The sequence below is a fragment of the Hyaena hyaena genome, unplaced genomic scaffold (genome assembly GCF_003009895.1).
Source record: "Hyaena hyaena isolate Hyena2069 unplaced genomic scaffold, ASM300989v1 scaffold_267, whole genome shotgun sequence".
Taxonomy (NCBI): domain Eukaryota; kingdom Metazoa; phylum Chordata; class Mammalia; order Carnivora; family Hyaenidae; genus Hyaena; species Hyaena hyaena.
In genome coordinates, this window is record NW_024080903.1 from 606,406 (window position 1) to 619,367 (window position 12,962).

The window sequence follows — 12,962 nt, forward strand, 5'->3', positions numbered from 1 at the left end:
GGACACCCCACTGCAGTTAGTCGCCCTCGCGAGCCTCCACAGGCTCCTCTTGGCTGAGACACTTTCTCAGAATTTCCTTGTTTTTAAGGACTTTGACAGTTTTGAGAAGGACTGGTGAGGTATTTTGTGGAATTCCCACACACTGGGATTCACCTCATGCTTTTCTCATCTGAGACTGAGGTCATGGGTTTGGGAGGAAGACACAGCGGTGAGGGACCGTTTCCATCACCTCGCACCACACGCCACCACGTGACTTACCAGAGCTGACTCTGACCTTCACCAGCTGGCGGAGGCGTCTCTGTCGGGTTTCTCTGCTGGAAAGTTCTTCTTCCTTCCCCACCCCCCTCCCCCCTTCCTCCTTCTCCTGTCTCGCTCTCCCCCTTCCACTCCTCCCTCAGCTCTCCCGCTTTCCATCGTGCTGTTTTTGGAGGAAGTCACTCTCCACAGCCCACATGTAAGGAGTGGGGAGCTATGTTTCACCCCTTGAGGGCAGAGTATCTACATAAATGGGAGATTTGTCTTTTCTACCCTCACTCATTCATTTATTCACTTATTTGTGTATAGGCCTGCTGTTGTCGACTTTACACTGTGGGACCTAATACAACACATTATTTATTCTGCTGCTCAGATTGTTGTAGCATTGGCCCTTGGTGCTCGTTCACTTGGCCCCTGTCTTTTCACATTATTCTTTTTATATTTTAAGCATTTTCTTGTTTGCTTAAATGTTCATTTATTTATTTTGAGAGAGAGAGAGAGAGAGAGAGAGAGAATAGCAAGCAGGCTCCGCATTGTCAGCACAGAGCCCAGCATGGGGCTCGATCCCACGAACAGTGAGATCATGACCTGGGTCGAAATCAAGAGTCAGACGTTCAAGGGACTGAGCCTCCCGGGTGCCCCAGGCACATCTTTGAAACAAGATGCTCGAGGCTCAGCTCATGTGATTTCCTGTCCCAATTCTAGGGCTCGTTGTTTATCCAACGCGCTCTGCTTCTCTTACTGGAGAAGGAGCTGAAACCAAGCTGGGCTCCTGGTGAGCACATTGCCAGGCACCCTTTGCTCCCAGACCCTCTCAGCTGGCAAAGCAAGGGAGGCTGTGGGCCTAGCACGTGTGTTGACACACATGGCTATAAATATCTGCACCTACGATGATCAGAGCCCAGGCGCAAACTACCTCGTCTTCTGGATCCGGTGCCTCACGAGCATTCCGGCGTCACTTCCTCAGCTCCTTTTCCTCTTGCAGCCAGCCGATGGGTTTCTAATCCCTCTTCAGCGCTGTATGAAATTTAGGGACCAAATTTAACGATGATTTGTTGTTGCGAAGCAGGGCGACCCCCGGTTGTGTGGGCGAGCTCACTTGCAGAGACCCAGACACCAGTTCACTTGAAATGTGCTTCCTTGGGATTTAGCAGATGTCCTCTGTGCCAGAAACATTCAGAATGGCAGGATGGGTATTTTAAACCATCTAAACTCTACTGTGTGACCTAGTGCGATCATGCCACATCTTTATATCCAGTTGTGTTTCTGTATAATGGGATGACAAGATTTTATGGTCCCTAAAGTCTCAACCACTTCCGCATTGCCAAGGTTGAAAGATAGGATCGTCTGAGGAAGGAAAACTGGAAATCTGGAAGCAGACTTCACAAGGGACAGGTATTGAGACATAATCCCAATGGCCAAAGCTTTCTTTTCTTACCGAGGGGAAGAGTCTTCTCAGACTAGGGAGTGAGTGGGGTGTGTGTGTATGTGTGTGTGTGTGTGTGTGTGTGTGCATGTGTGTACATGTGTGTGTGCACACACATAGGGCCACATGTGGGTGCATGTGAGCACCTGTGGGTGCGTGAGTGCCTTTTCACATGAGAATTCCCAATATAAGAACCTTTCCTTTGTCAGGAGGAGTGGATGTTTCCAGGACCAGAGTTTCGAGCCTGGGCCATGCCTGGACAGAGAGGGGTATTGTCTACAGGTGGAAAGACTGACTGTCAAGCAAACTGAATCCACAAGATCCTAAAAGACCTTCTGTTTTCTCTCCACTCTTTTCTCTTCTTTTTTTCATTTCCCACGTCTTGTTAGGTCATTATTTCATTACTCTGCCACATGCACTTGGTACTTAAAATTATATCACAAGAAAAGCATGATCACAAAAATATGATTTTTGCAAATTTGGGGACAGCTTACCACTTCATCTTTCAAATCCTTATTTTTTGCATTTCAAAATCAAAAATGCAAAAGGCAAAAATAAACTATTGGGACTGCTTCAAAATAAAACGTTTCTGCACAGTGAAGGAAATTAATTAAATTAACTGTAAAGCAAAACTTTGGAAAACAAACTGAAGGAATTAAATACTTCCCAGGATGTTCCAGCTCCACTTGACTTAGGTGTGAATAAAACCGTTCACATGTCTCAGACCTGGTTCGATATCTCTACAAGTTCATGTAGATTCTCTGAAGAGCCCAGTGACCGTCACTATATATTGTACACGTAGAGCATGGCCCTTCTATATTCCGAATGCGAATTTGCAGCAAAACAAAGCTGTGTCATGACTCCTCGACTCCCCCCTTGCGCTGAGTGTCGGGAGGCTTCCCTCTGACATCCGAGGACACCTTGCCATCTCCGTACATGGCGTGACGGCCCCGCAGACCCCCCCGGGACCTCAGCACCCCCCCCAGTGGACTCCGTGCCCACCGCTGGGCTATGTCCCCTGACGGGGGAGGACCTTTGTTCCCACCTTCCGGGACGCAGCACCTGCAGCTGGAGACCAGAACAAGCTGCGGTAAAACTCTCATCGGGAGGCAGAGAGCAGATGGGGGTGGGGGTGGGGGTAGGCGTGCGGGGGTAGGGCACTCAGAGGAGGGTCTTCTAGGAGGGGGAGGGGACACGGACAGGGAAGGCCAGGCTGCAAATGCCTTTCTCACCCAGGAAAGGAAGGAAGCGAGACCAGCCCTGCACGATGTGGGGCGCCCGACTGCCGCTCCGTCCCAGGGACAGAGCATCAAGCCCCACGGTGCCATCCTCCACCGTGGCTTCCGTGGGGCGGGGACAGACCGCAGGGAGCTGGCCTCTGGGGCTTCACGGCGGGTCCTCCCTGGTGGGGGCAGCTGTGCGTGCATCGTCCAGCACTAACCTTGAGGGAGTTCCGACACATTCGGTGTCCTTTCTGCTTCATAGGTGACGGCTCGGGTGCTCAGAGAGGTTCTGCACCAGCCAGAGGGCTTTGCAAATTGTAAGCTGTGGAGCGGAAAGCAGGGCTCAACGTGGAGGCAGAGGGCCAGGCCTGGGTGCAGTTACCACCCTCAGCAGCGGGGTGGCCCGGGCCACTTGGCTCCTCAGGACACTCTCTGGCCCGTGTCGGGAGAGGACAGTCCGTAGGCAAAACGACAGTGTCCACGTCTGAGGGGCGCCTGTGTGGCCACGTGGCCCAGGGCTCTTCCCTGTCTTCCCAGGGATGACCCTCCTCTTCCCTCCTTTGGGCCCTGTTGACTCTCTGGCCCTCAAGACTCAGTGTTTGCACCAAGACTAGCAAGCGGCTGGAGGTCCTGTGCCTGCGAGGCCCAGAAGTGGTCACGCGTCCAAGGCTGGTGACTGTGGTCACTTGGACCCACGGCCACGGTCACTGGATAGAATCTGTGGCCCCGTGACCAACACTGGATGAAACTTCACTCTTGCCTCGGACTTAAATATGGATCAAACTCCTCTCTTCCGAGGCAGCTGGGAGGCTCAGTCACTCAAGCGTCAGACTCTTGATCAGCTCAGGTCATGATCTCACGGTTTCCTGAGTTCAAGCCCCGAGTCGGGCTCTGTGCTGACAGTGTGGAGCCTGCTTGGGATTCTCTCTCTCCCCCTCTCTCTGTCCCTCCCTGGTTCTCCTCTCTCTCAAAATAAATAAATAAACTTAAAAAAAAAAAACCACCTCCTCTCTTTTGTCTGAGGTTGCTGTCTGCCTAGAATCAGTACACAAGGACCCTCAGTCTCCCTGTTTTGAAGAAGGTGGTCTGTCCCGTGGAGGAGAGTGGGGGTGACAGCAAAAACAGAAGCGGGCCAGCGCTCCAAATAGCAACTCTGAGAGCCTGGACCCTCCCGGCCTCAGATTCAGTAGGCCAATATATGTCCTTTGTTATTAGTTTTTATTTGCTTGAGCTACGTTGACTTGGGATTTTCTTGTAGCAAGAGTCCTCCCTGCTGTAAGTTTTACAGAAGCGATGCTGAGGTCAGGTTAGAAATGCAAACACCGGTGACGCAGGTACCAGGAGCCAGAGGCCTGGAGGTACGCAGGACAGCGATGGGGGGGCAGGCAGACTCAGGCAGGCGTGTTCTAAACATGGGGGTCCTGAGCGCTGGGGACGCCGTCAGTCCCAGACCAAGCAGGATGGTCGGTCCCCCGGCAAGGGAGAGAAACAGAAGGTTTCAGGCTGATAAAGCCTTTTCCCCCATGGAGTGGATTATTTAGTGCATCCTTAGAGTTGTTTATGGGACGTCCCTCCTGATTAACTGCCTGGCCGCAGACACCGACGATGGGCAATGCGCTTGACTATTCACCCTGAGACGTCATTCCAGCTAGGGCTTTATGGAGGCCAGAGGAATGGTCGGGATTTCACTGGCATTTCAGTGGCTTGCCCACTACATGACAGTGTGGCCATGCTGCCAGCGTGTCCCAGGGGCGCATGGGGGCCGGGCCGCAGCGGCCACGGGCACGGCGAGCACCTCCCACACGAGCGGCGCTGGTCTTGGTGGTGAGGGCACATTGGGTGCAGCAGGTACGTCCATGTCTGAGGTCGGCCACAGCCCCATCTGCTGAGCACATGTGGGCTCCCCAAGCACTTGGCAGAGACCACGTGTCTTTTCCCAGGCTTTGTGCTCAGGGAGGGGGAGAAAGAGCCCAGAGCTGCTCGACTTTTGATGTTATTGAGGCTGTCATCTGAATGGGGTTTTAAATATACCTCCAACATAATAACTGGATTAATACCAGTACGTTGAAAGATAAACTAATAACCAAACAGATCCGTTAATTTTTTAAATGTTTGTGGCACAAACATAATTGTAATTGAAAACAACCTCACTGGAGAGAGAAAAATGATTTTTATGCCCCAAGCAAGACACACACATACACACACACAAATAAAAAGCTTAAGCTTTTTTTTCCCCCCAAGAACATCTGGTTTACAGGACCCTAAAAGCAAATCTGGATTAACCTAGAAATTAAGTGTGCGTCATATGCAAACCATTAATTAAAATCTATTAAAATCTATAGAACTCACGGAAAGGCACACTCTTCTTTTCTGCATAAGAGTTGTATAAGCATATAAAGAAAGCGGGGGAAATGGTTTCTCTGTATCCTGTGTCATCAAAAATTAAAATAAGTCTGCATGATTTAAGTGTCACTGCTCTGCCCCCCTGGCTGGCTGGCCGTGTACACAGATGCATCACATGAACATGAAGGGCTAGAGCTGGCTCTCCAGGAACGGCCTCCACAACCACGGACAGCCATGGCTCAGAGCTCCAGTGATCCGCTGGATCCTTTGTGTGCATCCTGGCTGTATTCAGTCTCAGAATACCCAGCCTGTGCCAGGATCTGAATCCAAAATACAAGTCGAAACCATAAACCTGAGAATTTGGCCCCAGACCCTGAGTCTTCTCCGTTTCCCTACTCAGAGCTCTCTCAACTCCACGAAACAGAGGTCAGTCCAAGAGCTCTTAATTCCTCAGCCAAAGCACCCAAGTTCTGACCTCTTTCAACACCGCCAGGAAAGACGTCCTCTCGGGGGGCTGTGCTCACATCTGCGGTGTGCCGTGCGTGGCTGCACACTCAGAGGCGGGGACCTGAGGGGTACAGAGTGCACAATGGAAGGACTTCCTCTGGAAGACGCCCCTGTGTCCCGTTGACCTTGGTGACGGACCCCAGCCACAACTAAGGGGGATCAGAGCCTGCAGACCAGCGAAAAGGGCGTGGGGATAAAATTTTGCTCTTTCAGAAAGCCAAGTAAGAGAAAGTGCTAGTTCTCACACACTCAGAAAAATCCAGCCCAAGACACATAGCCTTGCCTTCTACGAGTGCGAGTCCTCCCTCCCAGAACAAAACACCCAAATCAATACCGCGTGATGGTGCCGCCCCCTGCTCCCCACACACATTCACAGAGGGAAATGTTAATCACCAGCCTTGTTTCTTATGATACCTTTAATCTGTGTGTCTTGGACAATGGAATTTCAGAGACCACGAAGCCCAAATAATCAATTATTTAATAGTATTATGCATCAGGACCCACAGAACCAGGAGTTCATTATGAAAAGAGTTTTATGTCTAGAACACAGTGACTGTTTTGTTACTCATTTTGTCTTTCCTCGACAAGGACAATGTACCAGAGAATGGATGGGATATAATTATTTTTTTTTTAATTCCAGAAAATTTGCTTGATGTTCATAAATAATCTATTCAATCACTTTAGCAAAAGGGAAATGTTAAAGTGATGAAAAACACCGCTCACCTAGACTTGTCTGTGGTCTTTAAATCATTCTCTACTCCATTCCTCTTGCTGACATTCGGAGATGATTTTAATTAAGGGCCCTTGACAAGGTACCATAGTCATTTAAAATTACTGGCTCAGGAAAATCTTTATAAAGATGGCTTTAAAGAGTTCAGAAATCCCAATAGTTCTCAGTATCAAGAGGGTGCACCATAAAATTGTAAATGAGTGCATGCACTAGCCAGGGTTATAAAGTGCTGTTGTTTTTCTGGTTTGACATTTCACAGATTCCAAGTGGGCCTAGCTCAGTGGCATCACATAAATCACGGCACCGATCTGAATATTGTAAAACGTGAAGGTAGGAGCCTTTTCGGGGCTATGAAGTTAATAGTAATCAGCAAGTATTCTTACATTATGAGTGATTGCTAACATCATAATTATCATGTGAAATAGTAATTTTTATAGCAGATGAGCACCAAAAACGAATTGCCAGAATGGTTATAATAGCTATGAATTAGTAGATCAATAGAAATTGGGATGGCTATTTCAACAATCAGCCAAAAGCATTTTTTGTGTTAAGACAACAGCCTAACAGGACAATCCACACTCTCTTCTCATGATACAAAAGTAATTCCTTCGAACGGCAAGCTAACAAAAACGATCCCAGACCGGGTTTTCCTTATTCATTCTCCTGACCAGAACCCACCTCGCTGTCCTCTGTGCTTCTTACGATCGTTATGGCCTCTGACCTTTGGCCTATGACCTTTGTAGTAGAGTTTGGGGTGTCTCTCCCATACGGGAACATAAGCATCTTGAAGGTGAGGACATGGTTTTATTAAGCTCTAAGAACCTCATCTACTGAAAGGCCGTGAGTGTGACTTGAACTGACTTGAATCCAATGGGCTGGATGATTTGATCTGCCTCGGGCACACCTGTGGGTATCACTGGACCCAGAAAAAGCCAAGCAGCACCACATGGCCACGGCCAGGCTGTGATTTTGACTCAGGCATTAGATAAGATAGAGGGTTAGGGGGCGCCTGGGTGGCTCAGTAGGTTGAGCATCCGACTTTGGCTCAGGTCATGATCTCACAGTTCGTGGGTTTGAGCCCCGGGTAGGGCTCTGTGCTGACAGCTCAGAGCCTGGAGCCTGTTTCAGATTCTGTGTCTCCCTCTCTCTGGCCCTCCCTTGCTCATGCCGTCTCTCTCTCTCTCTCTCAAAAATAAATAAAACATTAAAAAAAAGATAGAGGGTAGAAAATAAGAAATTAGAGTTTATAAATGAAATGTGTGAGTCATTGGATCTTTCTGTATGGCTCAAACTGATTTTACAGAACTTATTAAATTCAGTTTCATATGAGACGAGTCACAGATTCAGAAATTACTCTCTTCAATTGGTTTGAATGTCACCCTTATAGAATTCTGTCTGGACGTACCTGACTGGGCGCCTGGGCTGCTAAGTCGGTTGAGCGTCCGACTCTTGGTTTCCATTCAGGTCATGATCTCGGGGTTTGTGGGATTGAGTCCCATGTGGGGCTCTGTGCTGACAGTGCGGAGCCTGCTTGGGATTCTCACTCTTCCTCCCCAGCTCACTCTTTCTGCCTCAGAATACAGAAATAAACAGTTTGAAAAATAACCTGACCATCCATGGGGGTGTGCACTGGCTTCTCCAAATCAGATCACTCGCAAACACAGTCAGTAACTCGTGGGTGCACATGTGGACATTCAGGAACCTCTGACCACGTGGGCGCAATCATGCCCACATTCTGGCAAGCTCAGACATGGAGGCTTAGAGAAAACACGACTTATGTTCACTGTTCCAAGATGACTACCTACTAATACTTTATACTGCACTTATTTTTAAATAATCATTTAAAACTCACTTTCCAGAACAAAAGGCAGTTATGTCAACCTTGGCAAACAGGTCCCTCCCGTGTGGTCTGGAAACGGCCTTACAAAGACGTCTGGTGACTCGGGCTCCAGGACTTACGAGGGGAAATGTTCTCCCTGCAGGGTGCGGCCAGGGCCAGAGCTCGCACACAGCCTGAGATCCCACACTCTCTGTGCTTGGCCCTGAGGCTGGGGGAGATGCACAGCGCGGGGTGGGGGGGCTGCCCCTCCCTCACTCCTGGCACCCCTGCGGTGGGCCCGGCCTGGCGGTGTCTGAGGGCAACCCCTTCTCAGCTGTGCACCAAACACAGTTAGCTCAGCTCAAAGACGAGCCCTCGCCGGGTTTCATCTCTAGATCAAACCGTTTATCGTGCAAGTGTAAACAGACTTGCGGACGGGTCCCCGAGACGGAAGGCGGGAAGGTTTGTTAGCCTCGAATCAGCCCGCGAGGCCCGAGAGGCCGCCGCCCTGTTCCTCGTGAGCTTTCCAGCGAAGGACGGACGGGCGTCTTTGGAAATATCTGCGCCCTCACTGTCCCCTTGGCTGGCCCTTCTCTCCTCCTGGGGAGTGCCTCCACACTCCTGGGGCAGCGCAGGCTCCTCCCGAAGGTCCCTGAAACACGTATTTCATCCCGATACCTACCGCCTCCCTCCTATTTCAGAACGTGCTTCTTAGCTCCATCTGTGCTCTGGGCACCATCGATTGCTCAAAGAATCATAAAGTTTTAGAACTCACAGGAAAACTGCGCTCCACCACCCAGGCCCCTCATCTCCGGGGCGTGCGGGGCCTGGGGCCTGTGGGGAGACAGCAAGGCCAGGCGGCCCCGCCCCCCGACGGCCATGTCTCTGCTCTGGGCACAGAGCCCGGCTCAGGGAGGCCACCGAGGCACAGACTCACGTGAGCGAGCGAGAGACGCCTCCCGCCTTGTCCTCACTGAGAAGAAGTAGGAAGGAAGGTCTCCGGGACTCAGAAGGACCCTTCGAGACACCCCAATAGAAACACAATGCAAAGCAATTAGATTTATACCCAGAGCCGTGTGTGTGTGTGTGTGTGTGTGTGTGTGTGTGTGTGATGTGACTCGCACACTCGCCCTTGGGCGACACGCTGCTAATATCCCCTAATCTCTGAGAGGCGTCCTTCATGGTTCCACAGGGAGCAATACTCTAGTTTTCTGCCTGGCAATGAATTTCTCCAAATATAGTTTAGTGTCAAAGAAAATTCTTTTCTTTTCTTTTCTTTTTTTTTTTTTTTTTTGAGAGAGAGAGACAGAAATGGATATGGTGTGAACTTAGAAAGAAAAGGATCTGTGATCACCCACCGATTTCCGTCTGTACTGCAGGGTCTTTGTGCTGTCATTTCTCCCCAGCTCTTAACCGATGTTAAAATTGCATGTGAGGCGTGATTCACCAATCCCCACGGAAGGCACGCGATGCTTCCATGGCTCTGCGTGGCGCTGGTGGTGAGTGACGGCACCCCACGGAGAGGGTGCGGGAGAGCCGTGTGAGAGCCGCACCTCATGGCCCCGCTCACAATCCGTGTTCTCAACATGTACATTTCTAGTAAAATATCCCTTTAATGTATTTCTTGGTGGCATCTCTGTTGTCATGGTTTTGATACATTTGGGATAAAAGTATGGATTCTTGCTTAGACAATCAAAAATTGGGCCAATCAGCTCACACAACTTAAGCTGGAGATGACTGTAGAGACCCGTTAAGATGTGGTTATAAAAGTACTAGTTTAACAATTTAAAACATTTAGCTAAACATATGGTCGCAGAGCGTCATTTAAGTATCTTTTAATCCCAATAGCGTCTTTTAAATACGAAGCCTCAAGTTTCTGTCCACACAAGGCACTGTTTCAAACTTCACTGTAGCATCATGTAGAAATGCTACATGTTAATCATGCAAACCTTATCTGCTCGTTTCAGATTTATGTAGAAGGTAATAAATATTCCTTGTTATTTTATTTACGAATGATTCATTGATAATATTTTGAAAAAGTGAAATAATGTCTCTTGTAACCTGTATCAAATTAAATGGATGTGTGGTAAGAACGGAGGTTTGAAATGAGTGGAAAGTACAAGCAAGGCATTGGTCTCAGTGAGGAATCGACTTAAGCCAGCTCTCAAAGTGGAGCACGTTACAAAGGAACTCAAAAGTTTTTAGCTGTTTCCTTCTATGAGTGGCCACAACTCAGGTGCACACGTCCCCTTGTTTCACTGATACAAGTAAGAAATGTGCTGTTCTGGCAGCACAAAAGCTTTCTGAAACCCTGATCCATCCTGGAAGTGCTTCTCTGTTGGGGCACCTGGTGGCTCAGCCCATTAAGTGTCCGACTTCGGCTCAGGTCATGATCTCACGGTCCGTGGGTTCGAGCCCTGCGTGGGGCTCTGCTGACAGCTCGGAGCCTGGAGCCGGCTGCAGATCCTCTCTCTCTCTCTTTCCCTCTCTGCCCCTCCCCACTCACTCACTCGTGCTCTCTCTCGCTCTCTCTCTCTCTCAAAAACAAATCAACATGAAAAGAAGTTGAAGTGTTTCTCCGTGTGTACAGGGTGTGTGATCTGCAGGGACTTGGGAGACCCACTCGACACCTCCAGTCACAGCCAAGAAACAGGTGAATGTAGGCGCAGAATCGCCGAGGCCAAGCCTACCCAGGCGCAAAATCGTGTACGTCCGACGGGGTCTGACTTTCAGGTTGGCGACTTTCGGGCCCACTCTGCCAAGCAGCTTCCCCAGGAAGGGAAGAAGACAAGTTTTTCTTCCAGCGACCATTTTTAGGAAAATGGCAGACTTACAGTATTAAACCAGGGGCGAGTGAGCGTGGGAGGCAGGGACAGCTGTTTGAGAGGCGTCCCCGCTGCACCCATCAGATGGTTAGCGGGGTAACAACTGGCCGGAAGAGGTGAGGTGCTGTAAGTATCATCGTAAACTTAGTTAATTCAAGTATCACCAGCATCAACTTCCCGGCATATTGGCGAGGTGGCTCTTTGGAAAGGGTTCCTGCGACTGTGATGATTTGCTGCTGTGCCGTGATGTTTATGGGCTCAATAAAGAGAAGGTTCTAAAAAGATTATAGGCACTGAAAGAGGAAATATAACCTTTTCTTTGGGAGAGTGGAGGAAAACAGACTAAACATTTTTGGAATTTCTTGCCTGCCATGAACAGGTGATGATTCCCTGTGGACATCCTCAGGTGCTTTACATCCTCCACAAAAGTCTTCGAGGGGAGGAATAAAAATCCCGGATAGAAAACCAGCCAGCTCCCTGCCCACCAGGCCCCGATGCGTCTCGCGGGCTCCGTCCATGACGGGGACCCGGCACCAGGCAGCCACGAGTCGGGCTCGCCTCATCCTGACTTGATTTGCTATCTCTACAAAAAGCACCAACAGCCTCTTCATCTTTAAGCTGTCTTCCGGAATTATGACCAATCATGGGAAGTGAGTCAAAGTGTAATCAGACCTGGCGAGCTGACTGTCCGGACGGCGGAATCTACACAGGGACCCAGGCGGTGACCCCCGGTCACCGAGCGCTGCGGGGCCAGCAACAGCAGAGTGCGTGGCCTGACTCCGGAAGAGGACTTGGAATGACCCTCTGGGCTTTACTGGGGGAAAAGGGGCTGGAGACGGAGACTGTGCCCGTGTCTGGGACCGGGCCGTCTGGGGGCCTTCTCAGCCTCCCGGAGGGCCTGCCCGCAGCACCTGCGGTCCGCAGCACCGACCAGCCCTCACCAGGACGGGCACTCAGCTCGCGCGGCCGGCGTCCCCGCTCCCGGGTCAGTGCAGGTAGGAAGCAGACGCGAGCTTGGCCGCTGTTCTGTTCTGCACAATCTTCCTTTCCACGTGTGTGCCCGGCACACGGGAAGGCAGGCCTGGTTGGAAGAACCGGAACGTTTTCATTTCTCTTTGTTACCGATGCACAAGATACCGTTAGATCCTCCGATGCCTAGTGAGTGACACCTGATGAAGCACAACACGCTTCTGCATTCTAGGATTTAATAATGAAGAGATATGTGATATTATTCCATAAGTAATGGCCTGTCTGCCGGGACGTTTTCTAAGTAGAAAACTTAATTTTGTTCCATGTGGATGTGTCACAGAATCACGTGGCGGAAGTCTGCTCATAAACATCTATCACGAGCTTCCCCGGGAAAGGTGGGGGGGGGGTATCCGTGGTCGATGACATGACGGGGGACGCAGAGACACGGCGAGGGCGGCTGGGCGCATCGGGGGCACACGAGGGTCCCTAGGTCTCGGGAGGCCGCAGAGTCCCCGGGGGGAGGGCGCTTCAGAGCAGGGAAGGCACCGCTGGGATCGCGGGCATCAGGAGGAGAAAGAGAAAGGCCACAAGCCTCAGAAGGAAAATGGCCGGAGACACGTCATCTTTTAGGAAAATTTCCGATTTTAACAGAACAGAAGCTGCTAGTTCAAAGTTCTTTACTCACCTGGTAAGCGTTTCCTCCCCACGTCCCCCTCCCTCCTCCCTCCCCCTTCCCTCCTCCTCCCTGCCTGCCCTCCTCCCTCCTCCCTCCCGCCCACCTCCCCCCTGCCTGCCCTCTTCCCTCCTCCCTCCTCCCCCCTACTCAACTCCTCCCTGCCTCCTCCCCTCCCTCCTCCCCCCGCCC